The following is a 19,181-nucleotide window of genomic DNA, read 5'->3' as shown; positions in this document are numbered from 1 at the left end:
ATGTTTTATGAGGGCCACATTGTCCTTAAGAAGGGTGGAGGTCCCTCTGGGATCACAGAGGGACTGTGACATTTGAATTTGGCCCGTACATGGCTTTTGTTGCTTGAAAAAAGCTTCTCATGTCATGCTGATCAGCAAAACTCTAGATCGCCATTGCCTTTGCTTGCCACCACTGATTCTTGATGTTACACAGCCTCCTTTGAACTACAGCTTTAAGCCAATGAGAAGACTCTCGTTTTTGCTGATTTAGGGATTCATTTTGCCATGTGCAAAATGTGCTTCTCTTCTGATGAATAAGTGCTAGGATTTCCTCGTTGTTCTCATCAAACCAATCCTAATGGTGGTGAATATAAAATTCAATTGATTCAGCACATGCCTTGTGAATAAGGCTAAGATTTCCTCACGGATATTTTTAGTAAAAGTCACAGACAGGTCACAGGCAATAAAGAAAAATACACAGAAGCCCGTGACCTGTCTGTGACTTTTACTAAAAATATCCATGACAAAATGGGGAGCTCAGTTGTGGGGTTCCCACACCACCCGCAGTGGCTAGGCCATTGCAGGGGCACACTTGGAGCTATGGGGCCCCCACTGCCTATGGGTGCTTGGAGATCCAGGGTCCCCCCGCTGCCCATGGGGACCAGGAGCTGTGGGAGGCCCCATCACCGCCACCTGCCAGGAGGTCCAGTGTACCCCTGCCATCCATGGCAGCTGGGAGCTCCAGGGGGCCCCGCTGCAATGGGCTGAAGTCATGGAGGTTGCTGGAAGTCATGGATTCCATGACTTCCTCTACCTCAGTGAAAAAATCTTAGCTTTACTTGTGAATAATGGTCTTGAATTCCTCCCAATGTGTTTGGATGTCATTGATGTCAGGTAGGTCAGAGAGCTTCACAGTGAGGCATTATTGAAGAGTCTTGTGACTAGTGTGATTTTGAAGTGCCTTGATGTTAAATCTCTTCTGCATTCCTTTTGGTTGTTTCGTGTTGCGGTGCAAGCCACACATTCATGATTGATCTGACTAAACAATGGCACCATGGGAAAAGAACACTAACAGCAACCTTTTCCTCAGCAAATGTGTGGAGCATGATTTGCTTATCACAAATACCATTGTTAGACAGAGGGACAAATATAAGACCATTGGAAACACGCACGGTCAGAAGACTGGCATCTTCTTGACTATGTCATTGTCACAGCCCGTGATCGTACTGATGTCCATATTACACGACTCATGAGAGGTACGGATGACTGCTGGACTAGCCCCTCAGGCAGGTGTTAAAGACAGTCTCTGGCTTAAGCAGCCATTCTTCAGCAATGGGAAGGTGTAAACAAGAAATTTACATTTCATCACAGGGACGATTCAAAACTCATATTCATAATGGACTACTTGTCACTATGTCTCATCAAGGATGTTTCTAGCGCAAGAAATTGAGTTATAAAGGGGCAGGAAAACACTTAATTTTACCTCTCCTCCTCCTCCCATCTCTTTGCTAATGACATCAGTGACTCAAAGACCTGAACTAAGGGGGAGTGGTCCCAGGCTAGAAGGAGACCCAGCATGTGAAATGTACTCCAGCATATGCTGAGACAAAACCTTTGCTTTTAAACTCACTTAGCTTGTTAAGTTAGTAATATGCAAGCTAAAACTTATTTCTTTTGTAACCAATCTTGACTTTTATGCACCATCACTTGTAATCACTTAAAATCTATCTTTCTGTAGTTAATAAACATATTGTTTTATCTTAACCAGTATGTTTGGATTAAAGTGTGTGTGGAAACTCCATTTGGGATAACAAGGCTGGTGCATATATTATTTTGCTTTGGTGAAATGACAGGCTTTCTATGAGCTTGCATTGTTAGTTATGTGCTGGACAGGACAAGATGCAGATTTATGGGGGAAGTCTGGGACTAGGAATTTGTTGCTGTCACCCTATATGTAATTCATGAGTGACTGGAAGTGAATTTGAATGCTGAAGGCTGTGTGAGAGCAGACAAGGAGTGGCTGTTCTGACAGTGTAAAAGGCACCCCAGGCTAAAGAGTTAAGGGGACACCACTGTTGAATAGTCCAGATTGTACCTTGGGGAATGTCACAGATACCCACTCTGAGGCTTCCACCTCCCCAGCCATTGCCTTTCTTGGGTGGAGGCTTGTGTCCCCACTCCCTTCTGAATAGGGTATTTTCAGGCTGCAGTTTTTCCTGTCTTCACTGTGTTATTCCCAGCAGATATAGGCTGTTGAAGCACACCTGCTTGCTTTCTCTTTATAGTCAGTTAACAGGTATAATTGCTACAGTAATAAGTTACCCACACAGCAGTTCTTCTGCAAGCCTATTTTATTCTTAAGTTAAAAGCATTACAGAGAAAATATACCCTACACACATGCGAATAAGCTTATCAGATATCACCCCAACCCTAACATGGGGTCTGGCAGGAGCAGTCCTTCAACACCCCACCCACGCAGTTTCCTTTGTGGTCAGAAGTTCATCACAGCTTCAGTTCAGAACAAGCATATTCATAACATGTTTTAAGTCCTGACTTTATAGAGTTCAGGGGTCTTTAGAACATAAGAACATAAAAATGGTCATACTGGTAAAGACCAATGGTCCATATAGCTCAGTATCCTGTCTCTGTCAAGCTTCAGAGGGAACAAACTGAACAGGGTAATTATAGAGTGATCCATCCCCTGTTGTTCAGTCCCAGCTTTTGGCATTTGGAGGTTTAGGGACACCCAAGATATGGAGTTGCATCCCTGACCATCCTGGCTAGTAGCCATCGATAGACCTATCCTCTATGAATTGATCTAATTTTTTTTAACCCGCTTATACTTTTGGCCTTTACGACATGAGTTCCACAGGTTCCATGAGTTTCAGGTCTTTGATCTCAAGTTTCCAGAATCAGGTAAGTAGTACACAATGTGTGTCTCTTCCCAGGATGTAGCTTCATAAGGTTGACTTCAGTGGGGAGAATTTGAATTCCCCGCACCTTTAGGTATTTCCTAGGAAATCCACTTCACACATATTATTCCAAAATGCCCTTTGACATTCCTAATAACTTCCAGAGATTGCATTAATCTTGTTTTCCTGCTAAAGAAGTTCTATACAATCTCACAAGAGTCCATAAACATTAATATTTTTAATACGATGAACTCAAAATATATTCAACAATTCAGTAAAGTATAACTTAATTCAATGAAGTTCATTCAGGATATTGCTGGATATTGTCAGTCTGTCACACCCCAATTCTACAAGCAGATCCATAGAGGTTCTCCTTTGAACCATACGGTTCTCCTTTGAAGTCAGTGGGGCTGTGAGTGGGTGCAAGGAGCTGCTTGCATAGATCAGCTTGCAGGACTGGAGCCATAGTCTGCAATAAAGATATACCAGAGGAGAGCTAAAACTCTCCTATAATTCTGGGCCCAGTCATATGTCAGGGGCAAGGATCAGGGTTAACACTTGTCACATGGCAGAGATCAGGATTCACAGACTCATTACATCTTCCTTTTTTTAAAATCAAATTCAAATAAAACATAGTATCAGCCAAGCACAACAAGTGCAGACTAATACAACCAATGATTACAAAGTCGTGGATGAAGGTCCTAGTGCATCCGGTTTGTTATTTCCCCCCCAATACTGTCAGATAACGTATTTACTGTCCTGATCTTAAATACCTTCATGACACTAAAGACCTGGGGCTAAATTCTGTCCTCTAACTTCTGTGGGGCTGCACGAGTGTGACTGAAAGATGAATTTATCCCAGCTGAGATTCAAGTCCATATCTAGAATAAATCAAACCACCCACTGAGGCTAGGATTGTTTTTTTCTTTCTTGTTTTCATTATGCTTCTCTTTCCTTCTAGTGATGACAACTATTTATTTGTACATTACTTTAAATCTCTGCCTTTTTATAAGGCACTTCGCTTTTGACAGCATTAAGGGAAAAAAATCTAGCATTCCCTTCTAAATTTAGTAGAGAAAAAACAAACCAACCCCCTCCCCCCCACCCACCCCAAAGATCCCCACCCCAACCCAAATTGTTTGCTGCTGGTCTCTTTTTTTACTATTGTTCCATTCAAAACTATTATTCATAAGTTCCTGTCTATTGCCTTTTGTAAATAACATCTGGTTTTCAAATGTTCAGTGTATGCTAATTAGTTTAGATCCTTTGTAAAAGTACTGTATTTATTTAGAAAAATACAAATCAAATGCTAATGGATAGTAACTAAACTCCCCACTTGGTCTATAGTTCCATCAATCTCCACATGACCATATGGTCTACAGGCAACCAATGCAGCTTTACTCTCTCTCTCCTCTCTCATGCTTATGCAGTCACGCTCTCCTTGTTGCGTCTTTAAAACACAAGGGACATACTCCTCTCAGATGTGTTCAGGATCCTGTATTCGTAACTGGAGTTCATCTAGGGACAAATCTTAGTCCTTATTCAGTCTTTACATGGGCAAACTCTTACAAGAAAGTGCCATAGAATGCAATTGACTATCATATCCCTGCTATAGAATTCTATGGTTTGTGGGGTGAGGAATGTATCTCTCTCTGTAGTGTAAATTCGGGCTGCATTGGCCCAAATGGTCTGGGTGGGAGACTAGACACACCTCAGCAAGAGTCAGCCTGACTTCACACCTAGAGTTTCTTGATGCACTAGGCTGTGTGGCAGTCTAATATCCACAATACCACTGCTTAGCCAACATGGGGCATGGGTACCGTGACCACCTGCTGGTGTCCAGCAGCAGGCACTGTGGGGAGCATATGCTACTATCCTCAGACACCTGTAAGAGAAATATTGCTGAGTGGGCTGCCCCAGTGCTCCTGAGCTATTCTAACTTGTGTCAAGGTGGGTGAGGTAATACCTTTTATTGGAACCACTTCTGTTGGTGAAAGAGACAAGCTTTTGAGCTACACAAAGCTCTTCTTCGGGAAGACAGAATAGCCCCCAGAACCTCCATTTGGCGGCTCCTGCTCCATTCCTCCTCTGAGCATACCACTGGCAACTGAGCCAGAATCTAGTCCATAGTTTGTCAAGTGTTGCCTATATTTACAGTGTCATATAAATGATTAATAACAACACTTTTACTTATTAGACAAAGAAAGAACCGGGTAGTTGTGTGTGCTGTGATGTATTAAGTAGTAGTAATGGATTTCAATTACATGAAAGACCTCTAATTAATTCCTATATTGGTTATGCTTGAATTGACAGGTTACTGATGAGATTAATTCCTATTCCCATAGAGCTGCTGAGTCTTTCGATGGCAATTTCCATGAGCCAAACAATGTTACAGGTATCTAAAAACCCCTTTTAAACAAACAAAAATCATATCTCAAATAGCATTTTTCATCTCCATCCAGCTCTTCCTTTTGCTATTTCCCACATTGGCCAGAGAAACTGTAATGAGGAAGCCTAATGGAAGAGAAAAAATGCAATTTAATATCCAAAAGAAGCAGTTCTCTGTCTAAGACAACAGTCCTTATCTACTTAAAATGGTTTTCTCTGCAGCCCCACAACCGTTCCTCTTCTTCAGCTCTTTCACTTTGAATTTCTTTCTGAATCATTCTCCTCCTCCGCTGCTGTCTGACACTGTTTGCCTGAAGAATTTTAACTCAGACCCTTCTCTCTATATCTGGTCCTTTTGATATTTCCTTTGTCTAAAATCTACTTTTCCTATAACGTTCTCAAAAATCTAATGTATTGATGATGGCCAAGTCTGGACTCAATCACAGTATGTAGGACAATCTTTTCAATCTGTGATCTTTACTACAGGGGCACACATAGTCCCACAGATGACAGGGGAAGCTGCTTTAATTTACATATATTTTTAAAAACAAGCCTGTACTATGCTTTTTTGTATATATATATATTGTATAAGCACCAACGCTGTAATTTTCCCAAAACTGCTAAAACCCGTAGTCATAAAAATTGTTTTGACAACATGCTCCTTTCATTTTTCATATCCCTAATTCTGCTTGACTTAACTGTTTTGAATTTTTAAAACTTTTTTCCAAATGTTCATTAGTTACTTCCTGCAGTATCTAAAATTGAAGTATGCAATCTCACCAAGATACAAGAAATCTGTCTAGATATGCAATGGAATACTGAGATTTAACAGCTGCATAGCTAATCAAAACAGATAAACTTAGATGAGGCTCAATTTCTCTCATTCCAAGCAGAACCTTAGACACTACTAAGAAGGCCCACTATCTGATGCCATGGGATGTTTCTTATATGAAGACTCCACTAGCTCTTATCTTGTCCTTTGGATATTTATGGTATCTTATAAAGATCTGTCTTCAGAAGGGTGTGTAGGGAGCTATGGTGTATAAGTGGATATGAAACCATGATAATATCGCCTGGGGGAGGGGCTAAATATATTTAATAATAATGAGGAATAAATAAAATAAACCCAGAGAAACAGCAAGTTGCCAATAAGTGAAGTGTCAGAGAGGCAACTGGAGTCAGATGCTTGTCATGAGGGGTGCATGAGGCTTTTTGGAAGTGGCGGGGATTGGGTTGTGGGGACCTGTCAGTGGTTTACCCAAGGGAAGCACTTCACCACCAGCAGATGGTCTTTCAGCTTTCTGATATTGTGTCCAGCTGCACAATCCCAAAACTCTACTTCTGACTAGAGCTGTATAAATAATGATGGCCAAACTGAAAAAAAAAGTTAATTGCAGGTCTACTGGAAACAATTAAAAACATTTTTTTCCAGTGAAATACTTAAATAAATAAATTGGTTTGGGTCAAACAAGCAAAACATTTTCCGTTTTGAGGAATAATAATAATAATAAAAATAAAATCAAAGTAAAACTCAAAACATGAAAGGTTTCCGAAGTCACTGAGTCAAAAAATTAAAATTCAGTAGTGCAGGAGCTGTGACTTGCTTTTCTTTCCATGCCCTGCTCCATTGATTGCTTGGGTGCACCCCCTTGTCCTCTGTCAGCCTTGCATCCCTCTCAGCTATGTTTTGTAGGAGCCACTGCTCCCACTAAAGGTGAATGGTTCAATGCCTGTGGATGGGGCCACATAAGGATCCCATGCTCAATGTTTGTGAAGAGAGGTCAGTCATAGCCATATCTGGCAGGGTCCTATACCAGACAGTTGGCTTAGTCCACAAGGAGGAGAGCACTGAAGTTGATAAAGTGTAGGTAGGAGCTGAAAAACAGTCAAGCGAAAGAGTGCTATACAGTTAAATCACATGAAGGCAGACAACTAAACATTGTCAAATTTTATAAGTGCTTGTATACAAATGGAAGAAGCCTAAACATGAAGATGGGTCAACTTGAGTGCCTGGTATTAAATGAGGATATTGATATAATAGACATCAAAGAAATTTGGTGGAATGATGATAGTCAATGGGACACAGTAATCCCAGGGTACAAAATATATAGGAATAACAGAATGGGTTGCGGTGGTGGGGGAGTGGCACTATATGTGAAAGAAAGCATAGAGTCAAATAGAATAAAACTCTTAAATGAATCAAACCGTACCACAGAATCTCTATGGATAGAAATTTCACGTTTGAATAAGAGTATAGTAGTAGGAATATATTACCAACCACCAACCCATGTGTGAAATGCTCAGGGACATTAGAGAGGCTACAAAAAAGAAAACCCAGTAATAATGGGGGATTTCAACTCTCTCCAAATTGACTGGGTACATGTCACCTCAGGATGGGATGCAGAGATAAAATTTCAGACACCATTAATGACTGCTTCTTGGAGCAGCTAGTCCTAGAACTCACAAGGGGAGAGGCAATTCTTGATTTAGTCCTAAGTGCCACACAGAATCTGGTCCAAGAGGTGAATCTAGCCAAACCACTCTGTAATAGCAACCATAATGAAATTAAATGTAACATCCTTGTCGGGGGAAAATAGCAAAGAAATCCACCACAGTAGCATTTAACTTCTAAAAGGGGAAGTTCACAAAAATGAGGAGGTTAGTTAAACCAAAATTAAAACAAACAGTTACAGGGCTGAAATGCCTGCAAGCTGAATGGAAACTTAAAAAAACCCACCATAATAGAGGCTCAATGTAAATGTATACCCCAAATAATAAAAAAAAGAAGAGCTCCCCTGTGCCCCCCTGCCCCCCCCCCCCCAAAAAGTGCCATCGTGGCTAAACAGCAGAATACAAGATACAGGTAGAGACACAAAGACATCTTTTAAAAATTGGAAGTGAGAACCTACCAAGGAAAATAGAAAAGAACAAACTCTGGCAAGTCAAGTGTAAAAGTACAATTAGGCATGCCAAAAAAGCATGTGACGAGCAACACAAAAACGAACAGCATTTTTTTTTAAGAAGGTCAGAAGCAGGAAACCTGCCAAATAGGAAGTGGGGCCACTGGTTGATCAAGGTGCTAAAAGAGCAATCAAGAAAGACAAGGCTGTTGCGGAGGAGCTAAATGAATTCTTTGCATCGGTCTTTGCTGCAGAGGATGTGAGGGAGATTCCCACACCTGAGCCATTCTTTTTAGGTGACAAATCTGAGAAACCGTTCTAGACTGAGGTGTCAATTTTGGAGCAAATTGATAAATTAAACAGTAATAAATCACCAGCACTACATGGTATTCATCCAAGGGTTCTGAAGGAACTCAAATATGAAATTGCAGAACTACTAACAGAGGTATGTAACCTATGATTTAAATCAGCCTTTGTACCAGATGATTGGCAGATAGGTAATGTAACTCTGATTTTTAAAAAAGGCTTCAGAGGTGATCCTGGCAATCACAGGCTAATAAGCCTAACTTCAGAACCAGGCAAATTGGTTGGAACTATAGTAAGGAACAGAATTATCAGACACATGGATTAACTTGATATGTTGGGGGCAGAGTCAACATGACTTTTGTAAAGGAAATAAAGCCTCATCAATCTATTAGAATTCTTTGAGGAGGGTCAACAAATATGATGACAAGGGTGATCTGGTGGATATAGTGTAGTTGGACATTTAGAGATCCTTTGACAAGGTCCCTCACCACAGGCTCTTAAGCAAAGTAGGCAGTCATGGGATAAGAGGGATGGTCCTTTCATAGATCAGTAACTGCTAAAGAGATAGGAAATAGAGGACAGGAACAAACTGTCAGTTTTCACAGTGAAGAGAGGTAAATAGCAGCATCCCCCAAAGATCTGTACTGGGACCAGTGCTGCTGTTCAACATATTCATAAGTGATCTGCAAAAAAGGGGTAAACAATGAGGTGGCAAAGTTTGCAGATGATACAAAATTCCTCAAGATTGCAGTCAACTTTGGATTTAGCTAAGTTACAAAAGGATCTCACTAAACTGAGTGACTGGACGATTAAATGGCAGATGAAATTCAGTGTTGATAAATGCAAAGTTATGCACATTGGAAAACATAATCCCAACTATACACACACAAAATGCAGTCTAAATTAGCGGTTACCACTCAAGGAAGAGATCTTGGAGTCATTATGGATAGTTCTCTGAAAACATCTTCTTAATGTGCAATAGCAGTCAAAAAAGCTAACAATGTTTGGAACCATTAGGAAACCAACAGATAATAAGAAAGAAATTATCATAACACCTCTATATAAATCCATGGTAATCCCACACCTTGAACACTGTGTGCAGTTCTGGTCACTGTATCTCAGAAAAGGTATTAGAAAATTGTTAATTGTAAAAGTTAATTGTATCCAGTTTGCAAATTAATTCCAATTCAGCAGTCTCTCATTGGAGTCTGTTTCTGAAGTTTTTTTGTTGAAGAATTGCCACTTTTAGGTCTGTAATTGAGTGACCAAAGAGATTGAAGTGTTCTCTGACTGGTTTTTGAATGTTATAATTCTTGACGTCTGATTTGTGTCCATTTATACTTTTACGTAGAGACTGTCCAGTTTGGCCAATGTACTTGGCAGAGGGGCATTGCTGGCACATGATGGCATATATCACATTGGTAGATGCGCAGGTGAATGAGCCTCTGATAGTGTGGCTGATGTGATTATGATGGTGTCCCCTGAATAGATATGTGGACACAGTTGGCAACGGGCTTTGTTGCAAGGATAGATTCCTGGGTTAGTGTTTCTGTTGTGTGGTGTGTGGTTGCTGGTGAGTATTTGCTTTAGGTTGGGGGGCTGTCTGTAAGCAAGGACTGGCCTGTCTCCCAAGGGGAGACTTCCCCCAACCTGAAGCAAATACTCACCAGCAAAAACAGACTCCAACGAGAGACTGCTGAATTGGAATTAATTTGCAAACTGGATACAATTAACTTAGGCTTGAATAAAGACTGGGAGTGCATGTGTCATTACACAAAGTAAAACTATTTCCCCTTGTTTATTTTCCCCCCTACTGTTCTTGTCAACTGCTGGAAATGGCCCACCTTGATTATCACTACAAAAGGTCCCCCCCGCCCCCATCCCCGCTCTCCTGCTGCTAATAGCTCACCTTTCCTGATCGCTCTTGTTACAGTGTGTACGGTAACACCCACTGTTTCATGTTCTCTGTGTATATAAAATCTCCCCACTCTATTTTCCACTGTATGCATCCGATGAAGTGAGCTGTAGCTCACGAAAGCTTATGCTCTAATAAATTCGTTAGTCTCTAAGGTGCCACAAGTACTCCTTTTCTTTTTGCGGATTCCAAGATTGTTTCAGCTAGTTCCCTAAGTACCCAAGGGTGGATTTTGTCCAGCCCTGCCAACTTGAATACATCTAACTTATCTAAGTATTCTTTAACCTGTTCTTTCTGTATTTTGGCTTGCATTCCTTCCCTCTTGTTGTTAATATTAATTGTGTTAGGCATCTAGTCACAATTAACCTTTTCAGTGAAAACTGAGGCAAAATAAGTATTAAACACCTCAGCCTTCTTGATGGCATCCATTATTAGCTCTCCTTTCCCCACTAAATTATGGAACTACACCTTCCTTCATCTTTCTCTTGCTCCTAATGTATTTATATAACCTCTTTTTATTGCCTCTTTTTATTGCCTTTTATGTCCCTTGCTAGGTATAACTTACTTTGTGTCTTAGCCTTTCTGATTTTTGTCCCTACATGCTTGTGCTATTCTTTTGTATTCATCTTTAGCAATTTTTCTCTGTTTCCACTTTTTCTAGGAAAATCTTTTTGATTTTCAGGTTATCAAAGAGCTCCTGATGGAGCTGTATTGGCCTCTTATTATTTTCCTCTCTTTCCTTCACTCCGGGATGGTTTTCAGTTTTGCTTTTAATATTGTCTCCCTGAGAAACTGCCATCTCTCCTGAACTACTTTTTTCCTTAGATTTTCTTCCTATGGGACCTTACCTACCAGTTTTCTGAGTTTGTTAAATTCTGCTTTTTTGAAGTCCGTTGTTCTTATTCTGTTTTTCTCATTCCTTCCTTTCCTTAGAATCATGACATTTATAATTTATAAGCCACCGTGGCTTAACAACCATGTACAAGAAGCAATGAGAGATAAAAAGGCATCTTTTAAAACGTGGAAGTCAAATCCTAGTGAGGTAAATAGAAAGGAGCATAAACGCTGCCAAATTAGATATAAAAATGTAATAACAAAAGCCAAAAAGGAGTTTGAAGAACAGCTAGTCAAAAACTCAAAAAAGGTAACAAAATGTTTTTTAAGTACATCAGAAGCAGGAAGCCTGCTGAACAACCAGTGGGGCCCTTGGACGATAGAGACACGAAAGGAGCACTTAAAGATGATAAAGTCATCACGGAGAAACTAAATGAATTCTTTGCTTCAGTCTTCACGGCTGAGGATGTAAGGGAGATTCCCAAACGTGAGCCATCTTTTGTAGGTGACAAATCTGAGGAATTGTCACAGATTGAAGTGTCACTAGAGGAGGTTTTGGAATTAATTGAGAAACTTAAAAGTAACAAGGCACCAAGACCAGATGGCATTCACCCAAGACTTCTGAAAGAACTCAAATGTGAAATTGTGGAACTATTAACCTGTGACCTGTCCTTTAAATTAGCTTTTGTACCCAATGACTGGAAGATAGCTAATGTAATGCCAATATTTAAGAAGGGCTCTAGAGGTGATTCTGGCAATTACAGACCGGTAAGTCTAACGTCAGTACTGGGCAAATTAGTTGAAACAATAGTAAAGAATAAAATTGTCAGACACATAGAAGAACATAAATTGTTGTGCAAAAGTCAACATGGTTTCTGTAAAGGGAAATCATGTCTTACTAATCTATTAGAGGTTTCAGAGTAACAGCCGTGTTAGTCTGTATTCGTAAAAAGAAAAGGAGTACTTGTGGCACCTTAGAGACTAACCAGTTTATTTGAGCATGAGCTTTCGTGAGCTACAGCTCACTTCATCGGATGCATAGCATATCGTGGAAACTGCAGAAGACATTATATACACACAGAGACCATGAAACAAAACTTCCTCCCACCCCACTCTCCTGCTGGTAACAGCTTATCTAAAGTGATCATCAAGTAGAGCCATTTCCAGCACAAATCCAGGTTTTCTCACCCTTCCCCCCCCCAACACACACACACATACAAACTCACTCTCCTGCTGGTAATAGCCCATCCCTCTTTGAAACCTCTCTTCATAATGCGCATGATAATCAAGGTGGGTCATTTCCAGCACTAATCCAGGTTTTCTCACCCCCCCCCCCACACCCCTCTCCAAAAACCACACACACAAACTCACTCTCCTGCTGGCAATAGCTCATCTTACAATGTGCACAGCAATAATCCAAGTTTAACCAGAACGTCTTGGGGCGGGTTTGTAGGAAAAAAACAAGGGGAGATAGGCTACCTTGCATAATGACTTAGCCACTCCCAGTCTCTATTCAAGCCCAAAATAATAGTATCCAATTTGCAAATGAATTCCAATTCAGCAGTTTCTCGCTGGAGTCTGGATTTGAAGTTTTTTTGCTTTAAGATAGCGACCCTCATGTCTGTGATTGCGTGACCAGAGAGATTGAAGTGTTCTCCGACTGGTTTATGAATGTTATAATTCTTGACATCTGATTTGTGTCCATTTATTCTTTTACGTAGAGACTGTCCAGTTTGACCAATGTACATGGCAGAGGGGCATTGCTGGCACATGATGGCATATATCACATTGGTGGATGTGCAGGTGAACGAGCCTCTGATAGTGTGGCTGATGTTGTTAGGCCCTGTGATGGTGTCCCCTGAATAGATATGTGGGCACAGTTGGCAACGGGCTTTGTTGCAAGAACCACTAACCCAGGAACCTATCCTTGCAACAAAGCCCGTTGCCAACTGTGCCCACATATCTATTCAGGGGACACCATCACAGGGCCTAACAACATCAGCCACACTATCAGAGGTTCGTTCACCTGCACATCCACCAATGTGATATATGCCATCATGTGCCAGCAATGCCCCTCTGCCATGTACATTGGTCAAACTGGACAGTCTCTACGTAAAAGAATAAATGGACACAAATCAGATGTCAAGAATTATAACATTCATAAACCAGTCGGATAACACTTCAATCTCTCTGGTCACGCAATCACAGACATGAGGGTCGCTATCTTAAAGCAAAAAAACTTCAAATCCAGACTCCAGCGAGAAACTGCTGAATTGGAATTCATTTGCAAATTGGATACTATTAATTTGGGCTTGAATAGAGACTGGGAGTGGCTAAGTCATTATGCAAGGTAGCCTATCTCCCCTTGTTTTTTTCCTACAACCCCCCCCCCAAGACGTTCTGGTTAAACTTGGATTATTGCTGTGCACATTGTAAGATGAGCTATTGCCAGCAGGAGAGTGAGTTTGTGTGTGTGGTTTTTGGAGGGGTGTGGGGGGGGGTGAGAAAACCTGGATTAGTGCTGGAAATGACCCACCTTGATTATCATGCGCATTATAAAGAGAGGTTTCAAAGAGGGATGGGTTATTACCAGCAGGAGAGTGAGTTTGTATGTGTGTGTGTGTTGGGGGGGGGAAGGGTGAGAAAACCTGGATTTGTGCTGGAAATGGCTCTACTTGATGATCACTTTAGATAAGCTGTTACCAGCAGGAGAGTGGGGTGGGAGGAAGTTTTGTTTCATGGTCTCTGTGTGTATATAATGTCTTCTGCAGTTTCCACGATATGCTATGCATCCGATGAAGTGAGCTGTAGCTCACGAAAGCTCATGCTCAAATAAACTGGTTAGTCTCTAAGGTGCCACAAGTACTCCTTTTCTTTTTATAATCTATTAGAGTTATTTGAGGGGGTCAACAAACATGTGGACAAGGGGGATCCAGTGGACATAGTGTACCTAGATTTCCAGAAAGCCTTTGACAAGGTCCCTCACCAAAGGCTCTTATGTAAATGAAGTTGTCATGGGATAAGAGGGAAGATCCTTTCATGGACTGAGAACTGGTTAAAAGACAGGGAACAAAGGGTAGGAATAAATGGTAAATTTTCAGAATGGAGAGGGGTAACTAGTGGTGTTCCCCAAGGGTCAGTCCTAGGACCAATCCTATTCAACTTATTCATAAATGATCGGAAGAAAGGGGTAAACAGTGAGGTGGCAAAGTTTGCAGATGATACTAAACTGCTCAAGATAGTTAAGACCAAAGCAGACTGTGAAGAACTTCAAAAAGATCTCCCAAAACTAAGTGATTGGGCAACAAAATGGCAAATGAAATTTAATGTGGATAAATGTAAAGTAATGCACATTGGAAAAAATAACCCCAACTATACATACAATCTGATGGGGTTAATTTAGTTACAATGAATCAGGAGAAAGATCTTGGCGTCATTGTAGGTAGTTCTCTGAAGACGTCCATGCAGTGTGCAGCGGTGGTCAAAAAAGCAAACAGAATGTTAGGAATAATTAAAAAAGGGATAGAGAATAAGACGGAGAATATCTTATTGCCCTTCTATAAATCCATGGTACGCCCACATCTTGAATACTGCGTACAGATGTGGTCCCCTCATCTCAAAAAAGATATACTGGCATTAGAAAAGGTTCAGAAAAGGGCAACTAAAATTATTAGGGGTTTGGAATGGGTCCCATATGAGGAGAGATTAAAGAAGCTAGGACTTTTCAGCTTGGAAAAGAGGAGACTAAGGCGGGATATGATAGCGGTATATAAAATCATGAGTGGTGTGGAGAAAGTGAATAAGGAAAAGTTATTTACTTGTTCCCATAAGAACTAGGGGCCACCAAATGAAATTAATGGGTAGCAGGTTTAAAACAAATAAAAGGAATTTCTTCTTCACACAGAGCACAGTCAACCTGTGGAACTGCTTGCCTGAGGAGGTTGTGAAGGCGAGGACTATAACAGGGTTTAAAAGAGAACTGGATAAATTCATGGAGGTTAAGTCCATTAATGGCTATTAGCCAGGATGGGTAAGGAATGGTGTCCCTAGCCTCTGTTTGTCAGAGGGTGGAGATGGATGGCAGGAGAGAGAGCACTTGATCATTACCTGTTAGGTTCACTCCCTCTGGGGCACCTGGCATTGGCCACTGCCGGAAGACAGGACACTGGGCTGGATGGACCTTTGGTCTGACTCAGTATGACCATTCTTATGCTCTTATCAGTTTCATCCAAATTGCCTTTTACCTTCAGATTTGCAACCAATTGCCCTGTTGTTAGTCAGAATCAAGTCTAAAATGATTCTCCCCTGGCTACTTCCTCCATCTTCTGAAACAAGAAGTTGACCGCTACACATTCCAATAACTTATTGGACATATTGTGTTTTGCCATATTTCTTTTCCAGTCATGAGATTTATCCCACCAAGTCTCAGTGACACCAAGTCATAATTTAACTTATGTACTAAGACTTCTAGTTCTTCCTGTGTATTTCCCATGCTCCTTGCATTTGTGTACAGACAACTAAGATGTTGAGCAGATTCGCCTAGTGTTGCTCTTATCACCCAATTGTAATTTTCCATTTCCATCCCAATACCTAGTCCTCTGTTAAGGTCACCTTTTTTATATACCTACCCATGGCCTTTTGTCACCTGCCCCCTTTGAAACTACTTTAAAGCCACCCTCACTACATTGGCGAGTTAGTGTCAGAAGATGCTCTTCCCCGTCTTAAGCTATGTCTACACTAGAGACCTTATGGCAGTACAGCTGTACTGATGCAGCTGTGCGGCTGTAAGACCTCTCATGTAGCCATTCTATGCTGACAGGAGAGAGCTTTCCCATCGACATAATTAAACCACCCCCAGCGGTGGTAACTACGTCGGCGGAAAAAGCTCTCCTGCTGACATAGCGCTGTGCGCACTACCACTTATGCTGGCAAAATTTTTTCACACCCCTGAGCAACATAAATTCTGCTAATATACGTGGCAATGTAGACCTGGCCTTATAGTCAGATGCACCCCAATCTCTGCCCATGGTCTCCTCCTTCCATGAACAGTCTCCTCTGTGTGTATGTGCATGTATACATCTGTGCATGCACATTCCTCCCTTTTCCCCACACAGGCAGTGGGTGCTATTAAAATCTAGATTCACACATTTATTATATGTTAGTGGTGTTTCTAAAATTATTCTTGTTTTGGATCTTATGGAAACCTTTATCAAGAGGCAGATTTAGATTTAAAATGGTGTTGCTTGTAGATTTACAATCTGTGGCATTTATTCTAAAGTTTTATTCTTCTGAGGACAGAAAAGGGATAGCTTTTTACCCCTACGAGCTAAGTCTGAGTTTTTTGAAGATCAGTCGGGAGCATGGTTGGGAAATGAGCATTTGGGGGAAAATATTTTCTAAGGCAGCTTAAGAATTAGAAAATCTCATTCTGCTTAGTTTGTTCTTAGAACTTGGGTGTTTGAGGCAGTGTAGTTAGAGTTCTTCCTAGGTTATATGAGCTTGTCTCCTGTTATGTTTTAATCCTACTTTGATTTGGCTGCCTTAGGTATTATAAAAACTATTAACTTGAAAGTCAACTTGAGGCCAAGCTCCAATGACAGCTGTATATATATAAAAAATGAAAGAGCAACAAAACCATGTGTTATGAATCCAGGAGATGTAAATGGATGGGTTATATAATCATGCTCCTTTCCTTCATGAATCTTTGGGGGCTAAAAAGGAGCTGGACCTGGCAGAGTGCAGATCACAGATGGGGGATATTTTCTTCTTGGATTGAGATTCAGAGTTAATGAGGACACAATGGAGAAACTACAGCATATAAGGTAATAAGTGATATTAAATAGTTTATCAAAGACCTGTAATTTAATTCCAGAAGTGATTCTCCTATTTCCTCATCAAAACTAATAAAATAAAGATTTTAAGACAAACTGAATAGACATTTCTTTCCCTGCACACTATTAGAAAGCAAGCCAGATCCATTGGTCAGGAAATAGTCAGAGTATTTTGACTTCAGGACACACTAATCAGTTACAGAGATGACAGAGAAAAAATGATGACTACCAAACTTTCTTTTCATAGCCCCTTCTGAGGAAATAAGTCATTTTTAAAACATTTTTTTTCTTGTGTTTGGAGCTGAAAAATGTCTGCAGCATAGTCAAAAATTATTTTCTAGAAAAGTGTCTCTGAAGCATTTTCAGACACATTCAAACTATAGAAGCAGTGGTCTTTTTGTCACAATTGAGCAAAATTCCTGAACAACATTTTTAACCTGAAATGATTCTTAGTAGTTCTCAAGCTATTATACTTCTCTCGTATCAAAACTGTTCTCTGTCTAATGAGTTACAGCCACTTAAAAAAGGCCTTGTGATTTTTCTCTCCAAACTAAGGCAAAATGCAACTGAAGTAGAGAAATTTCACCTTCCAAGTTGTAGAACTGACCAATGAAATTGTTTTTAATTGTTCACTTATTAATATAACTTCATAAGCAAAGTGTTATGAATGAAACAACATTCATTCATAAAACCGGTTACCCTAATAACTGGCTAATTGAGTTTCACTCAGTCCAATTGCTGCTTAAATCACTGAAACTTACACTGTTTCAACATTGTAACTTCTGCTCACTGTTTGCCATTCCTTACACTTGTCCATATTGTAACTCAAACTCCATTTTAACTTGTCCCAAACTCCATTTTAAAATGCTCACTTCATTTTGTAAAAGCTTGCTGCAAACTTCATTTTTGCAAAACCCTGCTGTAACCTTATTCGTTTGGTTTAGATGTGTGACTGAGGTATGTATGGATGATGGAATCAACCTCCAGCCCCAGCCTGTCCTGATGAAATAAAGCGTAAACACGGAAGGGCTGAAGATGCAGACAACAGCCCTGACAAAGTAAGAGGAGCCCACCCTCAAAAGAAAAGAACAAAAGTACAGTTGAAGAAACATCAAAGCCAGGTCCTAGGCTGAAAATCATGTCTGCAATTAACGGGTGATCAATCACACCAAACCCAGAGGCAATGTGACACAGCAAGGCCTATGGACTCTGGATTCAAACTCAAGCCTAAAAAAAGGATGGGTGAGATGGAAGACTTTGGAGGGTAACATTCTGCTGCCAACGTGGAAAGGCATTGGTGCATGCCCAACAGAGACCCAGCTCTTCCTTGTGCCTGGCTTTCCTGGCTAGTTAGCTGCCACAAGCTATGAACCCAAGCCACAAACTCAAGCTACATTCAGGACTGGTAACTATATAGCAGCTGCAGAACCTGTGTGTGTGTATGAACGAACAAACGTGTGAATGAATGTGAAACTGAATGAAATGTTATAGCTATAACTGACTGCCTACTACGATTCTTTTTGTATTCACAATAAATGTGACATTTTGTCTTATCCCCTTTAATAAGATCCTGCTGGTTTTTATTTTATTGGTATAACAAAGTTTCTGAAAAGTCTTGTGATTTGGTAGCCTCAGGAGAGTTAACTTTTTTAAACAATGTTTTTAATGGTTTGGGAGCCACTTTTCTCTGCTGAATCCACAGTCTTCTACAGTGTAAAGGCGCCATCAGCATCTGAGTGTCACTTACGATAGGATAGAGCAAATTCAGCTTTTGCATAAGTAGCTGCAGCTTTTATTCAAGTGATTGGGAGCTACAGTGGCTTATACCAGCAATTAGCTTGGTCCTATGTATTATATCTAGAAATTCTTCTGGATTAGACTTTCAGGAATTTAGATGCATATTCTGTGGCAACAATCAATATTCTGAGGTCATAGGGACCACGTATGGAAAGGTCTGAGGTTTGAGACCTTGCTACTTCAGGAGATAAACCCTTTAAGGAGTTTATATATAACTTATGAAGCCAGCAGGTTTATGTAATGCTTATCTTATTTAAATTCAGAAGGCACAATTTGTTACCAGAATCCTTCTTTCCATGTTCTTTTTCTCCTCTCAAGA

Source organism: Chelonia mydas, chromosome 2 (genome assembly GCF_015237465.2).
Source record: "Chelonia mydas isolate rCheMyd1 chromosome 2, rCheMyd1.pri.v2, whole genome shotgun sequence".
Taxonomy (NCBI): domain Eukaryota; kingdom Metazoa; phylum Chordata; order Testudines; family Cheloniidae; genus Chelonia; species Chelonia mydas.
This window is presented reverse-complemented; position numbering follows the sequence as displayed.